Genomic DNA, 19,187 nt, shown 5'->3' on the forward strand with positions numbered 1-19,187 from the left:
TGACTGCAGGGATCTGTGCTTGCCTGGGGCACATAATCTGTTTCTGAGAGCTCTGGTGACAGAGACATTCAGCCTTGTCCCTTCTAAGTGAGCTGCAATGGTAAGCCCTTTTTCCCCACCCTGAAGCCCACAGTGCAGGAGCTAATGACTGGATACTCTTTTGTCTTCTTCAAGTTTACCAACAAGCCATCAAACAGCATGCAATGTACTTCTGCCAGTGGCGTTCATAAAGGTCAAAGATTGGAAGGATGTGATTCCAAAAGACAAACATTAGGCTGTTTTCAAAGGTTTCTGCTTCCCTTCCCCACACCCCTGCTGCACACACCTAATTCTCACCTTGCACCATGGCAATTTTTTCTTACTCTGGCTGTGGCAATTTTTGGACCTCCAGTGAAGGGATACAGTTCATCTCCTAGCAGAAAATGAACCCACAGCAAAATGCATCAACTTTCTGCAAGGCGAGTGAGATGAATTAGCTCGCAGGTCTGTTGAGTGCCACGGGTGATGCAGCGATTGAGCATTATGGACCAAAGCAGGGGATGAATGAAGACTGTGAGCCACTTTCTCAAGTTTCTCATGAAAATATACCACGACACAGGCAGATAAGCACCATACTACTTCTGCCTGCTCAAGCTCAAAGTTCCACTTCCATAGCAATCATGACCCTTAAATTTTGGCATACACCAGGCCCACACTTCTACTCTGTACTGTCCTGAATCATACATAATTTGCTCTCCTCAAAAATTAACCACCAGTCCAGGCTCCTATTAAATCATGTTGTCTCAGTATTACTGTTTTTCAGGAACTTTCATTCACATAAGCACGTTTTCTTTCAAAAGCAAGTGTCCAGGAAACACTGATGTAATACTTTTTCATATGGCTACATTCATGAGAAGTTTAAAACTAAAATTAGTGTGTCCAAACCCTCCTTAAAAAAAAAAAAAAAAAAAAAAAAAAAAAGTTATTCATCCAAGAATCAGAAGTGTTACCATGTGACCAGTAATACAAAGAAAAGAGCACATGGATAACCACAGCAAGCAGCTCAAAAGCTCTTGTGGGGCTGAAGTTGGTTCACAAGATATGTGTTGAATACTGGGCAGTTTGTTTGGCAAAAGAAACAGGAAGGACTACATTTTCTAAAAAAATGATCCAAGCTTAAATATTTATTGGCTTAGTTTTTCTCTGACCTTGCCTGGAGCCATCAATTCTTACAGCATAAAGAGCCAGTATATGCCTGGTTTTCCCTCCTTTTCTGCCCTCGAGTACAAGGAGAAAGAGGAAAAAGACAGTATGTTGAGACCTTTGCGCTGAGGAACCTGGAACTCGGAGGGAGAAGAAACAGCCTCTGACTGCAAACACGGGACTGTAGTGAGAAAGACTACAAGAAGTGTGCAGGAGGAGAACGTGTCAGAGGGTGGAGGGCTTTGGGGGAGCTTTTAAGTGCTGAGAGGCAAGCAGAATAAGCATCTTAAATGGTATGGAACAAAGAGATTAAGGGTGACACATGGGAAGAAGGTAGCTCTTCTGGTAAAAAGCTGGGGAGATTGTGAGCTATGTGGTTGAGGTACAGGGGCATGGGCTGTAGGGAGTGAGGAGCTAGATGTTTTGCACTGGCATGAGCTGGAGACTGGGACAAAGGGTGAGGGGCCTGAGGCTAGGAGACACTAAAAGCGAGAGTGAAAGCTAGAGGGGCTCCTGGCTGTGCAGGTCTTTGGGGCAGATGCAAATACAAGGAATCTCTACTGAGGATACCCTAATTTAGGTACTTGGGCACATATACAAGAATGTTTCCCCTACTCTTCCTACCTATATGATCATCTCTTCCCACTCCTATATCCTCTTTTTTTGCTGTCAGAGTCACAGAAGTTCAGGCTCACATGTTCCCATCTGTGCATTGAAGTGTAACAGCGTTACATTTTCCATAGCTACTGGGAACCAGGAAAACGTTTTGATGTAGCTCTGGCTCCCAAAACGTATACAAGAGTCAAGCGTAGATTTCAAAGTGACAAGGAAGAATGGATATCAGGAGAAAATCATGGGGGAAATGCAGGAAAGGAGGAAGATTTCTTTAGACAAGAAAGCTACAAGAAGGCCACATCTGAAAACTGTTATATGCTGGAAGTTCAGCCACTGCAATGCTGGAGTTAAGATTGACCACATCAAGTGCCTATCAAATTGCTTTTACACATTCAAAAAACTAATTGAAAAGACGACCAAAGTTACTGCTCTAAAATTAAGTGCCCCAATTAGAAGAAAAATTTAAACAACACATTCCAAAGCAGTGTCATTCTCACAGACCATTTTCAGCCCCTAAGTAACCAGTCCTGCTGCTGCCATTAGCAGAAGTTTTGCCAGAATAAGACCTGCAGAATTCCATGCCAGTATATTACTGCAACAAACATTAACATCTGTCTTAGAGTAGATTGGGGCATTATACTCAGGGAGTATGAGGTAAAAATGCCTGCTGAAGACACTATGTATGAGAAAGAAGTCAGGAAGAACATGAGCCTCAGTATGAATTAATTACGTGAGGTAGACTACAGTACTAGCCTTGAAGCTTAATGGGTACTATGCTTCTCGGTTTCACATGCTGTGAAGCAGCAGTGGTAAGAGGAAAAGGCTAATGGCAGGCAATATTTTTTTTAGACAGCACCAACCAGGACAGAACACAGCAAGCTGCCCACTCAATTATGGCCTTTTTATGCTATAAGCTTAAATTGCTGCTTTCTCAGACCTTCAACATAGCTACACAGGCAAAAAGGAAGGAAACTAAAAAATTTAAAAGCTCCTTTGTGGATGAAAGAGCAGTGGCATCTGTAACATTTCCCGACTACCTGAGCACATACTGGGACATAGCTTACTTTCTGGACCCAAGAGACATAAGCTAGAGAGAGGAATCTGTGTGGGCCACCTCTAGGCTGCAATTAATTTTATACCATGTGTGTACATATCCTAAAAGAAGGTGGTTAGCCAGACTGTGCCTTTCCTACGCTATCAAAACACTGCAGCCATGCAGATAGCCTAGTTCTGTAAGCCAGTGATTCCTGTAAGAGGAAAGCTTAGGGCTTGCTTGTGGAGGCCAAGGGAGCATCTTCCCAGCATGGGAACAGAGCACAGCTGGTACAAGTACCGCCTGTTGCTGATTCCTGTTTCCTTCAGTGTTTCCAGCCAGCTGAAAGGCCAGGTGTACAGAACAGGAGGGAGAGAAATCAAAAAGACCAGTGGATTCTGGTAAACACAGATTTAAGGCAGCACAGGTCTGAAGGCCACTTAGCTACTGCAATTCCCTCCACCACATGCAAGGAAGGTCCCTGTTCTTTCTGCCTTGACCTGGTCTTTCCTACTATATCACAGGCAAAATTCTCTACAGGACTGTCTCTGTAGCAAATTCTTGTTTGAGAAACTTCTGCCGTTGTTTTGGGGTGAATTTTGCATATATACCCAGCTTTACAATCCTTTTCTTTCCTAGATACAGTGCTTTCTCTGAGTAATGCCACCAAAATAAAACTCTGACAGCTGGTAGAGACCCTAAGCTTTTGATATCCAAGTAAGATCTGACTGCTAAAACCCTTCTAGTTTTTTTTTTATTATTATTATTTTTACTTTTATTTTTTTATTTGAAAAGGCTACATGCTTACCACAGTTTTCATTTTTTAGAATGAAGCAGTGTGTCGCACTTTGCTAGGAACAACAGCCCTTATCTAGAAAAGGATCTAATACCTAGGAAAATGGACCTAAAACAAAAAATACAGTTAAAGATTTATAGCTTTCCCAAGTGTGGGTGAAGGTTGAGGATATTAGCATGGAGAATATTAGTCAGAGAGTTCAGATTTAAGAGAGAGGACAACCTTATCCAGAGAGGCTGAGGAGGGGTTGTTTGCAAACCTCAGTCTCTATCCCAGTGGAAACCCGAGGGCTGATGGTAAGGAATTTTACGAGGAAATCTACCCACACCTGACAGCAGGCTCCCACAGCTTCCTTCATGTACTCAGATGTTTTTTTCTGTTACCTGACAGTTCAGCTTTCTGTTCAGACTCAAACAGCTGATGTCGTTCTCTCTTACCACAGCCTTAGCTGATAAATGTCAAGCAGATAGGACACATCAACAGAGCACCTGCTAATAAGCTGAATCCCTGAGAGGAACAGTGCCCTCAAAGCCTCCTGTTTTCACTGAGAATTTGAATGCTCAGTGTCATAAATTAGAGCTCCAGTAACACAAAACTCTTATTTCCCAAGAGATTGATCAGACTTGGGAGCTCATCTGACACTGTCAAGGACAAAGAAGGGGAAATCTAGTAGATCAGATTCAACTTTACAGTCTTCGTAATCTGGTAAATATATTTGGCAATTTCTAGTAACAGTTCAGGGTTTTGGTCAACCCAGAATTCATTCCCTCTATTAACTGCCATATTACTGAACAGTAACGTGAACGCAGCTATATTGCACGTGTGCCGGCAGAACATGCCAGCCACAGGGAAATGTTGGCAAGGGATCCCACAGTCAACACGCAGCGCACCTACAGAGACAGAGGAAGGAAATGAATTGCCCTAAAAACACGGCCCTGGGAAGCAGATCTTAGTTCTATTTCCAACTTTCTTGCAGACTTCATTTCCCCCTTTTGTAGATTGAGGATGATATGCTAATCCGCTTCCTCGGTTATCTGAAAGCTGAGTTAATGAGTATTAGTAAATCATTTTGTTTCCACACTGCCTATCATCTCAGAATCAGAAAGTACAATTATAGTATATGCTCTGCTGTTCACAGTAGTCAGTTTCTTTTTTTTTTTTTTTTTTTTTTAAAAATAAAGAATGTTGATTCATTACCCTTTATTAGCAACCCCTGTGAATACATCTTGAAAATTATCTCTCTGGGAGGAAGACAAATTAATTTTAATCTGCTGCCTGTTTACTCTGATGTAAATCAAACAGGCACAGTCTGCCTCTACAGAGCAAGCCATGTTGTGCTGAGCTCGTGATGCACAAGGGAGTTCTTTCTTTAAACGAGAGACAGACAATGTGGTAAGCATATTGATTATTCCTAATTGCGTACGGTGAGAGCACAGCAAAAACTCTTAGGTGTGCATTTATGCCTGATGTGTATCCCATTTTGTTTTCATTTTTACTGAAGTACTGAGATCCAGGTCTCTTAATCTACAGACAAAAAACAATTTCATTTTCATCTTTATTTCTCAAGGCTTAGTATCTATCTACTACTTAGAGAGACTAACTGAAAACCTCCAGTCTGTGTTCATAGGCTGACAGAGAAGCCCCCTATTTCTGTAATTAGCTTTTATTCACACACTGTATTGCTTTAGAGGAGGTTCAGTCTCAGAAGTGAACTGTTCTTTTTAGTGTTTTAACAATAAACCTCAATTTCTGTGAGCATCAAGACCCCTCTAGTTAGAATGTACTAAGTACAATAGCTGCCCACAGTTTGGCCAGTTTTATTTGCAGGTTCCTCTCAAAATATCTCTTAACCACTGTTTCACACAGATAATATTGCTTGATTAACCCTCTGCAACTCAAGACTCACTAAATGAAGCAGTCCCTAGAAGCATTATGGGGAGTATGAGCATTAAGCCAAGGGTCTACAAGTGCATTAGGGCTGTCTGCAGAAGCAGTGCGCTACCCCAAAATGCAAACAGCAGGGCAGACATGGGGCACAATTATATGGCATCAGGTCTCTCAAGATTTTAATTTTTTGTTATGAGTCAAGGCTAACCAGGATCTGATTGAAACTTCAACATAAGATTAGTTCTGTGACATTAAAAATAGGTACAGTGAATATGCTTATGTACAGTAACAGCTTCTCCCCCAGAGGTACTCTGAACTCCAAGCCTGAGCTGAAATTTCTGCAGATCCAAGCTTTTCTGGTTCAGGCGGCAGCTGAAGTACCACCCTGGAGAAAGGACCATCCTGCCATCCTGGCACTACTGAAGTGCTGTCGTAGTGCCATATGGGACGTTTCCAGCTATTCCAGAAAAAGGAAGCACTAAAAATACTGTTGCATCCTCATCTGCTTGAGGTTTCCCACTCATTTTTGAGCTCAGAGCAGTTTGGATAAGCAGCCAATCTGCTTGGCCAATCTGAACCCTGGGAGATATACACAGGCATCCCTAGAAATTATCATTAGCATTATCCAACATCATTTTGTAAAATAAATGAAAGGAAGAAAAAGATATATATATGAGTAGTCTCAGCAATATGCTGCTGAGTGATAGATACTTTGCTCTATGGTCATAGCAAAGTGACTTAATCTGTCATATCTCTATTTTCTTCATCTATAAAATGTGAATGAAAGATGAGCTCAGCTACCACATGAAATTGACAGACTGGACAAAACTTCAGTGGCAGAGTGGGTCTGAGGTTCTGCATGGTGTCCAGCTGATAGGGTCATTATGATTTTCTTTGTAGGTGGAAAGGGTGAAAGAATCTGAAAAGTCCACGAATATTTGCAATGCAGGATTAAATTTAAAAATACTGCCCAAATGGACTATTGTATTTAAAATTCTGAACATCAAAAGTGATATTAAAGACAAAAAAAAAAAAAAAAAAAAGTAAAGCTCAATCCATCTCTGCAGTCTTTTGCTCTGTGGAACTGTGAACTTTTCCTAATAGCAGCCAGCAAAGAGGACAGAAATCTCTGAACATGAACTTTGTTTTTCCTGTGGCTAGGTATATAACTATCAGCATTTTAGGAAGCATTCATTTAACAGTACCCCATATCTAGCCATTTCACACAATGCCATTCATGACATTGCAAAAACTGTTACGCTTTGAAACACAACTGAATGATCAAGTACGGGAAATGCAGCTAAAAAAGAGAATAAGATACTGGTTAATTATTTACCTATTTATTTATTTATTTTAAAAAATGCAAGCTTAAATGGGTTGTGTCCACATTAACTTCTGCCCTCCCAGGAAGGTCTCATTTGAGACTGAAAGAGTGTAATCCTAGTAGTCATGACACCGCATACAAAGTAGCTGCTTTTTTACATCAGACAGGGGAAAATATTCTAACAGCTACCTCTGTGAATGGCAGCGCCTACCTGCTTTGCTAAAACATCTGTCCTTAATCTTAGGAGAAAAGCCACGATGAGCCAGAAGGCTACTTACTGCCGTTCCATAGAGTCCGTGCAGGAGTATGAGAGGCTGAAACTCACTCTGCCTCCGATCAGAGGAGCCGGCTCCCCGCAGCATTCAGACAGTTGGTCCCATTACGGCCATCAGGCGGCTGCGTTGAAGGGTGGCCTCGCACAAACACAAACAGCTTGTCAGCACAAGCCAAAGAGGCGGGCCGGCCCTGCCGGCCACAATGCGAGCCAATGATTAGCTGCTCCGCGTTCTGGGTGTTCGAGATATTGTGTTTCATTCTTCGGTAGGGGCTGGCTGGGAAGGACCAGTGCTTGACAGTTTACTGCTGGGCAGTAAAATGCTTAAGGCAGAAGGAAAAAGAATCAATAAGCCACTTTGGGAAAAACACATACTTGCTGCGATTGCTCTTAGAAAACCCACAGGCTTCCCCAGTGCATTGTTTCTTTTAGGTCAATCAAACAAATGCTGTAAATTAAGGCCAGTCCATATTTGCTATCGAGAAGTTTCACTTGCAAAGTCTCTGATTTTCCTTCTCTCCACTCTTTTTCACATTCTCCTCCTTCCTAACACGTTTCATGTGCTGATACTGTGCTGTGGCTTCTCAGTTGTCTGTCACAAATGTCTTACCCTGCCCCTCTGGCCCTGACCTCCCAGCCTTTACTGATCCTCTTCATTGCTTCTCTTCACCTCCATCGTCACTGCTTGTTCTTTTGGTCATCTTCTTCCCTACAGGGCAGGGTCACAACCCCGGCACCCTAAAGGTGAGGTTTTGTGAGGCGATCAAGCTAATCTAGCAACATACTGCTGGTGAAAGTGGAGACGCTGAGCCTCCCTTCTGTTCACCCTCCCATCCTTCCAAGAAAAAGCAACCTAGCACAGAAGCAAATCCTTCTAGGTCACTTCACTGAAACTAACAGAGAGACAGAAGAGCGGGTATTCCCTGAAATTTCTCTTTCTGTACTTTCCTCAGCTGTCTATGATCACACCTGTTTCTCCAAGTTCTTATCTCCTTTGTTATTTGAATTGAACTGTTCCTATTTAATTGAATATCCTGCTTACAGCTGCTGATCCCATTTCATCCCTGCTCTGTCCTAGTTTTTTGCCTCTAGTTTGGCTGTGAGGCCCGTCTGCCGCTGAAATCAATCTCATCAAGTCTCTTTTACCAACTCCCTAGATCAATGTCATGCTTTGTACTCCAGTCTCTCTGAGCAATTTCCCTGCTTTGGAAATAATTAAAATGCTTCTTAAATGCCATGCCATCTTTTTGGCTTTCACTGTTTTTTCTCTGACCTTTCCAATTAATTCTTCTCTCAGCATCTTCCTCACTCACTCCCAAGGCATCCTACTTCTTGCCATATTTCATACAGCTTTTACTGTTTGCTGGTGCATGCTCCCGTTCCACTTTTGTAAGTGTGCATTTCGCTTCTTCAGCCTTCTGCTTCTTTCTGGTCCTGTATGTTACCCGGTGTTTTAAGAATGCTGTATTAAATGCCTTGACAGCTCCTAATTCTCAGATCCTTTTCTGGGAGCAAATTACAGCCAGCTGATCACACTCCATTCACTACTGCCGTTACAGTCTTGGCACAAGCCATTTCCCGCCCCCCTGCTTTGGTGAAGGAGCTGAGCCCCCTGCAAAAGCAGATGCTGAAGTTCGCACCTCGTTCAGATGGGCAGGCATATCGCAGCTCTCGGGCTCCTGCTGACAGGCTGCACATGAGTTCTGGCACACTTCGCTGCATCACAACGTGCCTGGGTCACGTTTGCAAGTTTTCCTTCACAGTGAGGCATACTAGGCACGTTCCTCAGTGGTAGCTGAGATTCTAGTGCAACCCCACAGCTCCATCAGCTGCCATCCAAGCACATCATCTACAGCAACTATACCTTTATCCAAGTCTGCTGCTTAGCTAACCCTAAGCTATCCACATTGACAATATTTTATTAGAGATCTCTTATTCTAATGTTTTTAATATTCAAATTTACTGTGTGATACAGTATTTGATTACTTCAGTCATTTTGATTACTGAGCCTGGATCTCATTCCCAATGTACCTGCATTGTTCTCCCTCAAAAATTCAACATCTGAGGTCATCTTTTGTTTCATAGCCCAGCCACACTGCCTACACATCTCCATGCAAGCCAAGCTTTCTTGTCCTGAGCTTCAAGACCTTTTCAGAGTTTCTCCTTTCTTACTGACCCACTCCCACAGCTCTCTTCACCACAAGGCCTGTCTTTTCAGCCTTCTCTCTTCCTACAAAGCTCTTTTCTTTCTACCTTGTCCTCTATGCAGAGAATGCCCTGCTTGATCAAATCAAAGTATCTATTTCACTTTCTTTTCTACAACCCACACATCACAAAACATTGAAATAATATATCAGGATGAGTCTCAGGAGCAATAAGTAGACTACAAGTAACTTCGGAAAGAGAGATGTTCCATACACATATATAAATTTTATGTGCTCAAATTTTTCTATCAACCATATGCCATATTTAATGCATCTTTTGCTGCTAGATTTTTAATGGAGAGGATAGGTATCAAAAGCCCTTGACGGATATGGATCAAGTGCTCCAACACTGTACATGAGATTGTGAAAAGGCTGCTATGAAAAGACTGTTTGTAGATGCACAAGAGAAAGAAAGCTAGCTATTGCACCTCCGATTCCCATGGCAATTTATTTAAGATGCTAATTCAGTGTAGCCACAAATAAAGAAACAAAAGAGAGAACAAGAATGAGCTGATTTAGTGGACTATGTTGAAAAGGCAGACTTTAGACAAAGTCACTCTGGGTATAACTCCTGTGACTCCACTCACAGAATTATGCCAAGGATGAAGCTGCCTCTTTGTCCTTAAGCCTTGTATGACGCAGGAAAATTGTCACCAGCACTGCCAAGGGTGCAAACCCAAGTGCCAGCTAATGTGAAGACAGCCAAGCTCATTTAACAGCTCAGTTTTACCAAAGGGGCCATCCAGCCCCTCTCCTCATCATGACTGCCAGCTGCACAGGCCTGCCCCCTCCCTCACGTGTGCTCAAGGAGCCGTCCGCTGGCTCATGGAGCCAATTCTGCTTGCTGGGTATGTTTTTCAGACAGGTTAATGATCTGACTCATCTCCCTGTCACGTCAAACAGCACAAGAGGCAGCAAAGGAAAGCAGTGATCACATGTGGCTGGAAGCAGGAGAGGTAAAGAGGTGGAGACTTGGATCTGTCTTCTTTTTTTATAAGCAGAAAGTTGGCTGTCATCCCCAGAAACCACCATCCCTTCTGGGGTGGGACCTAAAACTATGAGCTCCCAAACCACACCACTCTTAAGCACAAGATCCCCAAAGCACCTAAGACCCCCCCTTGCTTGATTTCCAGCAAGCACTAACATGTTTTAATAAAATGTTTTCAAATTGAAAGTGCAGTACTAGATTCATTAAATGCAGGTTTCTGAAAACAGTAATAATTTGGTTTACTGGGGAAAAAATGGATAGGGGAAAGATTCTGATGGGCAAAAAAAGGGAACATTTAAGTATTCTGCAACTGAAAACTGAAAGCATTTGGAATATGAATTCCAACTTAATTGGAATATGAATTCACATAATTAATTGGAATATGAATTCACAACTTAACTTTGCCCACTCCCTAGGTTTCAGGCTCCTCCATGGGGTAACATTTTGAGCCTGCCTTCTTCCCTGCATGGATGGAAGTATCTGGCTTTATACCGTTTATTCTTTGCTCGGTAGAACTGCTTTTCTCCCTTTCCCTTTTTGTGGCCTCAGCCTATCTTCAGCCTGCCCTTTCTTCTCAAAACACAGTCTCAGCTGCATGCCGTTTTGCCTGTCACCCTGACCCCTTAGGAGGCCAACAGGGAGCTCCAGATCCCCGGAGGCTCAGCCTGACCACTTCGAATCTGTGCCTCCACTAGGAGTAGTCCTCTCCTGCTTCCCCAGCAGTAGCCACAGACGCTGCAGAAGGGAGTTGAGTAGGAAGATTTTTGTCATGTTTTACTGGCCTGGTTTCAGTTAGAAAGTGGGTCACAAGTTGTTCCCAGAAAGCACACAAGCTCAAGTAACAAAAGACTTTGGATGGTGACAAAAGTGAAACTCTGTACGTGAATTGTTCCACTTTTCTTTAAAAAAGGAAAAGGAATCGTAGAAATGGCAAGGGGAAGAGATCATGTGCAGATGCAGCACACTAACACATGAGGCTGCAATCAATGGGAACTTGGGCTTAGTCCCAGCTCAGACCATGTGCATTTTGAACTTTGAGCTCTTGGACCATTTCCTAATTGGAGAGCAAGGGGCACACTGTGGAACTATTTAACCCTTTTGTGGTGCCTCACGAGGTCAAGCAAATGCCAGAAAAGACACCGGGGATATGTCTAGCCCCTGGAGGTCACATCTGACTACAGGAAACATCCCTCTGCTCCAAATGATTTAGTGAAACAACAGCTGTCAGCACATCACTGTTCATGGCTCACTACACAGAAAGATGAGGCTCGCAACTCCTCCTTCCTACACCGCTGAAGGCTTGCTGGGATGTCCCCTATTCTGCCAGCTCCCCATCAGTAATGCCACACCAGGGATCAGATCAAAGCTGAGATACCTGAGATACACACAGAGACTTTGTTTCCCTACAGCACAGGAGCAAAAAAGCAGCGTACTACTATAAAACTGCAACCAAAAAAATACAAATATCATTTTTCACAGTAGAAACTGCGTTGAAAGAAATAAGGTTACATAGCTGAGGCACATCAACAGCTGTGATAATTCCTATTCCACCCGACTATCACTGACGTTCTAGCTAGATGTGGACTAGTGATTTAATCTTTTATACTCCTCTGTAAAATATCAATATTATGTCTCATCTATTTCACGGAACTACTGTGTGGATACATTTAGAGTGCCTCGAAGCTCTCATTGAATAAATTCTGGACACACAAACCATTATTGCTTCCATCATTGATTTAGGAAAGACATCTTTCCAGAACCAATAAATATAGGATAACAATTTGGCAGGATTTTATTTCCAACAGGAGTTTGCTGGATAATTTAATGCTTCTAATTTCGACCCTCTCTGGTTGATCAGGGTGCCAATTAAATACTATTAGAAAACATCAGTGCACAGAGAATGAAAATGAATAGGCCTGAAATTTTTCTTCATCCATTTCAACTGATGTGGTCTTTCTGTAAGTTTTGTTTCAACTTTCCTAACACCTCTAAGGTCACTGATTGCAAACATAATACAAATATACTAATAAAAAGAGCAGAACCTCCAAAAATACACACACTGTGGATAATGATTAACCTTGGAGTCACAGAGCACTGTAAATCTTCAGGATTATAATCCCTCTGTGCAAGTTCTCTCCCTGTTTTCATTGGGTTCCTTGTCCTGCTAAGAGGTGGTTCACAGAGCTTGGAGGAGATATTTCAACTGCTAACTACTCTTTGCGTATGCTCTGTCTTACCTGCAGACTAAGTTCCTGTTTCCCATCTCACCAAAGACTTTTTGAGCCTCAAGGTTTGATTAGACTGCACTGCATCAAGAGTAGCAAAAAATACCAAGCCTAGCTCTAAGATAGCTATATGTGCTGCCAATATGTCTGCTATATGTGCTGCCAAAATACTAGAAAACTCTGTTTAGCAGCAAAGCCAAGTAGCCTGTGCTGGACACTATGTTGCCCTCAACAAATTTCTCCAATACCCCAGCTGGCTGTAAGGTACTTTGAGCTATGCTCTACTACATTATAGTCACTCCTCTGTTAAATTCTCTGAATGAATCTAGACACGATATTTGAATTCCACTGGTGTTCAGTGGTGATTCACCTGCTTCTAGTGGGATTTTTCACACAATGCTGAAACACCCCTTAGCTATGATTAGCTTTGGAGTTCACAAATATACTCCAGAAGGACAAATGTTTTGCTTCTAAAACAGACCTACATTCAGGGTCAGGTACTTGCAAAGAGAGCCACTGACACCAACAGTATATCCATCCACACTCATTTCACACAACACAACATGATTCACCTCCAAGGAATGCTTTTCCAGATAACAGTATAAATATTTTAAGCAGTGTATTTGGAACAGAAAAACTGACATGAAAAAACATGCCATCTCCCTTTTTAGGTATGGCCTTTGTAACGCGGGCTTGTTCTTCACACTTCTCTGGGTTGAGATGTCCCTGGTCACACAGATGAACTCAGGGAAAATATTCAAAAGAACTCTTTGTGAAGACCTTGCTGTTAAGCAACAAATAGATATGAATAATTAGAAGACTGCCTTCAAGATAGCAGCGGCTCCTGCTCCCATCATAAAACCTATTTATCTTGAACTTAGACATAAATATCACAGTCACTTGTTTGGCACAGGACCAAACCTCTGCAAACAAGAGCAAAGGATGCTCAGAGAAGGGGAGGTGCTTACCCATCAGAGGAAAAATGCTCAATTAGCAATGCAGTGACCTTGTTTCAAAGAAAGCACTTTAATACGTGCCTTCCTTTCAAGCATATGAGAACTCCTGCTGTTTCACTCTCACATCAATGAGGTCAGCCATGGATTTAGCCAGGAACTAAAAGGAATTAACTCTCCTCACACACACACACACTGAATAGCGGCCAGAGTGGTCTGCACCTCACAGTGCAGATGAGGCTCGTCCCTTCCCACTCCCGATAAAGATCGGCAGCAGCTTACCTCCTCTTGAATGAGGCTACCCAGCTGTTCTATGTTGGCTGTCTACAACATTTTGTCATATATTGAATCTGGGTGAGGGGGATACCAAGAAAATGCTACACACACTATTTCTGCATCCCCTTTTCTATCTAGCAAACCTAGAGAGCACGTTAGTTACTTAGCACATGGAAACACTTAAATAATTCAAACAGTTGAAATGAAACTGTAGAGGCACAAAAAAGGTCAGAATCATTGACTTGAATGAACAAATGCTTTTAAAGATAGTTTTAAAAGATGGTAGCGTGTACTTACAGAAGCCTGAAAGCAAGCAAACACAAACGTCTAAGCGTTCAGCATCCTCTTATAACTGGGTCATAAAAGGGAACTTTTGATGACTTCCAGGTGGTCTCAAGTCAGGCTCCTTGTGGTCACCCAGTTCCCTATAAAAACAGGGCCATGCTAGTTTGCAAGCAAACCTCTGTTATAAAAGGTATTCTGAACAGCAGGAGAGGGGAAGAGCTTAATATCAGAAGACATTACAAAATTCAGCCACGAAGAACTCAGTTAGAACATCACAGTCCCCTGATCCAAGCAGCATATGGTTAAAGCTGTCATGTGATCAGGACCAAACTGCCCCCATGCCTGGAGTTAAGTCATATCGTTTTATAGCAGCCTAAGAAAACTGAACTGGGGGTCAAAATACTCCCAGAGCTTTCTGCTGTCAATCACACGTACAAGAACCAGGATAAAAACGTATAAAAGGCAATACTAGCAGACCGAGCATACCAAGATTTGTGTTAAAAGCAAAAACCACAAACAATTCTGTAGACAAATGGATAACTGCAGAGTGGAAGCAGCAATGCTATCACAAGTTCCTAAATGGTTGATAAAACTCAAGCAAAACTACTAAACGAACGCACACTGAAAAAATGTAGCCCCATTTGGTACAGTCTCGCTGTTTTGACAGCGAATGAAATTCATGGAATGATAAAATGCTCCAGAAATATATATTTTGTTAGAGATCTACAAGCACTTAAAACATTCTTTATAAGAAAATGGTTGTATGAAAGCGTATTTTGAAACAGCAACTGTAAGTTACTGAGGAAAATCCACATAAGAACACTTATAACCAAAATGAAGTACAAAGAACATGTCTGAGAATTAAACATACTTAATTTTTTATTCAGTGTGATTCTAAAATCAACTAGGTAGCTTTTTATTTGCCAACAATGGTGTCTAGATATGTCCGGATAGATTTCTTGCTAATGTTATGCTGGGGAAGGAACAAAGTGTTTGAAATACTAGCCAGCCAACTAAGAAAACTAGGGATATTGTGTATTCTATCTTAAACAAATAAGTAAAGAAAAACGTATATGCAAAAGCAATTCCAATGTTATCTACACTAGTAAAGGCTTTCTGAAGATATGCAGAATGAGAACAAATTGAAGTATCTATAACCTAGATCCAACAGCACCATGTTTTTTTACAGTAACATGAAATCAGTTCCACCTCATTTTTTTTTTTAATTTGTTTTTTAACTGCCATTAGAATAATATATATATGTGTGTGTGTGTGTGTCTTTCTTTCAGCATTTGGTCTTCTTAGTGCTCTTCTTCCTCTAAAAGTATTGAATATGTTGCCTCATTCCTTGAGCAAGGACTCCCTGATTTCTGTTAAAACAGTCACAGCTGCCTGACTACAGCCCAGTGCCCTACCAGGGCCTTTGTGCTGACCTTGTCTATGGCATGGATTAAATTATAGCTTGCACACTGCAGTTTATTTGAATGCAAGAAACAAAACGTGTTGTGAGGCAATACGGCACAGTACCCAGAGTCTGGATGAACAGCAGGCCTTGAGAATTTCTGTGTATTCACTTGTGCTTCTCCGCATGTTTGCAGAGATGAGCCATGTGGCATGTTTAAAAGAGGCTTCTTGCTTAGAACTGATTGTTTGCTCTTGGTTGCTTTCTGACTCAAGCTGAAAGAAATTTCACAGAAGGAGGCATTGATATTTGCTAAAATTAAGCAATTGTTGCATTAATGGACTTATTTTAAAGCTATATTTCTTGGCTATTTTAAAGACAGGTTAAAGACACAAAAAAGCCAAGTCAACCAGAAAGGAACAGGAAACTGTTAACATGTAAATGTTAAAAAAAAATCACCATTCAGGTAGGCATTTTGTTCCAAAAAAAGAAAGACAAACATCAAATATTTTGTGAAGTCCTCTAGAGACATCAGTACTGAAGTAAAATTTACATAAAAGGTTGCACCAGAGATAGCCTTATATATAAGCCTTGCAACTGAGGAAGATATGAAACAAGACACACTAAACCCAGTTACACAGAAGAGGCCAGATTACATTTGCAAGACTCTGAAGGAAACTCTTTGATATGAGAAGTATTCCTATGGGGAGCTCTCTGAGAAGGTAGTAAATTTACATATTGCTGTACACAAATTTCCCAGCATGAAATAGTGTTGGCTTTTTTGTTTTGTTTTTCTCTTGCATGTTGTACTAACACTATTTCCTTACTGCCAGGGCTGTTCCTTCCCCATTTAGAGCTATGTCAGGCAGCTCAGGACCTCACTCACGGTGGACAAGATGTGAACTGCTGGCTGTCTCCTCTGCAGGTGAGCAGTATTCAAAGGTCTTGGTCCAGAGGAAATCTGCACAGTGAATGAAGTCAAATGAATGGAAAAAAGACTCCTCTGTCACTGTATTTCTCCGAGTTGGCTTTTAGTGGGATCATACGTTGTCTATAGCAAATAAAATGGCCAACAATTGTTAGCAGCAACAATTAAGCCATTCATTGTGCCTTTCGGAAAATGATGGATGGAGTTTCTTGTACCAACCACATCCCAGCTGCAGTCTTTATCAATTCCTCCTTCATAAAAGTTGTGCTATTTGAGCATCTGCTCTGAATCAGTAGATAAACAAACTACTATGGACTTCTTTGTACACACATCCATTCACAGACAGTCCCGTGAAGAGACAACACCCCACTGACCTAGAGAATTACAGTGTGACAGACACCCCTGCACCTACTTTTAATCTCCACACCTGATTGAAGCAATCAGTTGAACAGCTCTCTCGAGTTCTCCTTAGTAAAAGCAAATACCTTTGTTTGGATAGCTCACCAGAAGCACAGCTGACAACACAGAGATGTTGTGCCACTTCTTGCTCTGGCCATACTCAAACTTTCCTCTGCAACAGATAGAGGGGAAGTATATTTAAAGGAAAAGGCTTTTCAGAGGATAGGGTCAGATTAGTGGGGGGGGTCTCTGCTGCCGAAAGATCAAAGCAACCTTTTCCCAGCTCCAAAAATCAGGGTTGCTTAACGCCCACTCCAGTTTTTCCAAGGACTAGCAAGGAGTGTCAGAGAGCTCTATTCTTTTAGCCCTCCACAGCACTTACAATCAGGTGAGGTCCCCTCTGCATCTGACTGCCCTCATATCTTCAAAGCAAGCAACACAAAAAAACTTTTGCGCTTTCTTCACAAAACTTTTTAAGGACAGACCTGTTTTTTAAAAAACATTACCTGAAAACTGGAAACAACAATGTGAACTTTTGTTGCCCCAAGAGGACAAACTGATAATTCCCAAAATATAAGAATAACAGTGTTTTACATTGTGGTCCTACCTTGCCTACACTGTCTGACAGGAAACAAGAAATTAACATTTCTGGAAAAAAAAAAAAAAAAAAAATGAATTAGCTGCAATTATTTCAGTGCATGAAGAACCAAGGTCAGAATCAAAGCAAACCATCATGAGTCTCCTAGTAATTACCACGAGAACAATGACTTTTCTCATCAATAATTATTGATTTCTAGGTCTTTGATGTCCATATTATGGTGTTTATTATTAGCACCGTAAAAAGCCATCCATGTTATAAGCCCCACTGTTAACTCTCAGCATGCTCTTAAAAACAAAATAAGCTGAACAAGTTCATTTTTTTACATCTTAAATTGCACAGCCATCATTTTGTAAATAAAAGGGTACTTTGGCCATCCTACTGGTTGGAACAATATGATGGTTAGAAGCCCCTTCAGGGTAAAATTTTGCCATGAGAATATTCAGTATTGAGTTACATTCACCTGTAGGATGGCTACATCTTGGCTCAAGGTTAATAGGGGTATTGTCCTAGGAACTCCAGCATGTTAAAATAATTTGTGTGTTAGATGATTTAATTCTTTAATCAGTTTTCAGACTCATTGGTTTGCTTTTGCATAGGACTTACCAAACACCTCAGCATAAACTAATGGCTAATTTAAAATCCATTTGAGGGCTATACATACTATAAGAAAGTTGTAACAGCCTATGGATTCAGATATGTCAGTAGGAAAGAACTCAATGCCGAGGGAGTCAATACCAACCTCCTTTTTCAAAAATAAAAGAAACCAAACCTGGTTACGCAGGAGGAATTATTTTTCTACACTCTGCTGAGGCAGAACCAGAGCTATATTTTAATGAACTTATTTCCATCCAGCGAAGAATGGAAGCAGGTTTGTAACAATGCAGAGGAAGCTCACTTTTAGTCTATAGACCCTCTCGGTTCTTAAGAAAGGCCCCTTGATTGAATTCCCACTGAGTCAGGAATAAAACACCTCAGACCAGTGAGTATTTAACTTTTTGGAATGTCTTTTTAAAGGCAAATAAAAGAACTGAAGCCTTTAAAAATTAAGACTAATCATCTTTCTAAATGACAAACAAGCTGCAGTGGTGTGGTTATTTCTCATCTACCATCTTTAAAATCAGGTCATTACTTTTAGTGATGCTTTGAAATATGTGAATGATAGGACAGGATTTCAGAAACTTCTTAACAGTAATCCATACCACTCCTGGGGATAAATTACCTTGCCTTGGACATTCTAGCTTATCCATTCAGGAATCATAGTATTGTCTCAAAAGAAAAAAAAAAAAAAAAAGGCACCTATCCTAATACTCCTGAATTAATGAGTTCTGCAAAACCTTTTCAAAGTACTAGCAAACCAGGCTGATAAGATACTACTTTATCCATTCAGATCAAACTAGATAATTGCATGCTTGCAAATAATCTTTCAGAATTGTTTTATTCATTGTTCCCTGCATTCAAGGAAATAAAAAGATATTTGATGAGTACAATAACCTTTCACGTTCAGCAGCTTCCATTCATTTAGATTCTTGCAACTGCTTTACAGAAGGGACAACAGTACCACTGTCAGAATATATTTAAATTTTGGCCCATACTAATGCCCACTGTTAGCTTTGTGTATGTTTATGGTAACATAGTTTATATAACACAGTAATATAGTTATACAAGTTGCAATGTCAATACAGAAGAAGATATTATTGCAAAGTACAGTTTCAACCTGAAATAAATTTAAAAAAAAAAAAAAATCAAATTCAAGGTACTGCAGTTTTCCAACTGCAATTTGACCCTCTGGGATTCTTTAGAATTTTTTGTCCTAAA

The 19,187-nt window shown here is 41.1% G+C and overlaps 1 protein-coding gene across 4 annotated transcripts in view; it reads right to left on the reverse strand.

Moving 5' to 3' along the window:
• Positions 1 to 19,187, reverse strand: part of TRIM2 (tripartite motif containing 2) — a 93,090-nt gene that overhangs the window by 69,373 nt on the left and 4,530 nt on the right. Inside the window, exon 1 of one of the 4 annotated variants that reach the window (XM_035323510.1) lies at positions 7,116 to 7,250. The exons of 2 other annotated variants lie outside the window; for them this stretch is intronic. The gene's annotated coding sequence lies outside the window, so the exon portion shown is untranslated. Of the gene's footprint in view, positions 1 to 7,115; positions 7,251 to 19,187 lie in introns of those variants that run through there. One more of the 4 variants, XM_035323506.1, reaches the window with a different exon arrangement.

The sequence above is a fragment of the Oxyura jamaicensis genome, chromosome 4 (assembly GCF_011077185.1).
Source record: "Oxyura jamaicensis isolate SHBP4307 breed ruddy duck chromosome 4, BPBGC_Ojam_1.0, whole genome shotgun sequence".
Lineage (NCBI taxonomy): Eukaryota > Metazoa > Chordata > Aves > Anseriformes > Anatidae > Oxyura > Oxyura jamaicensis.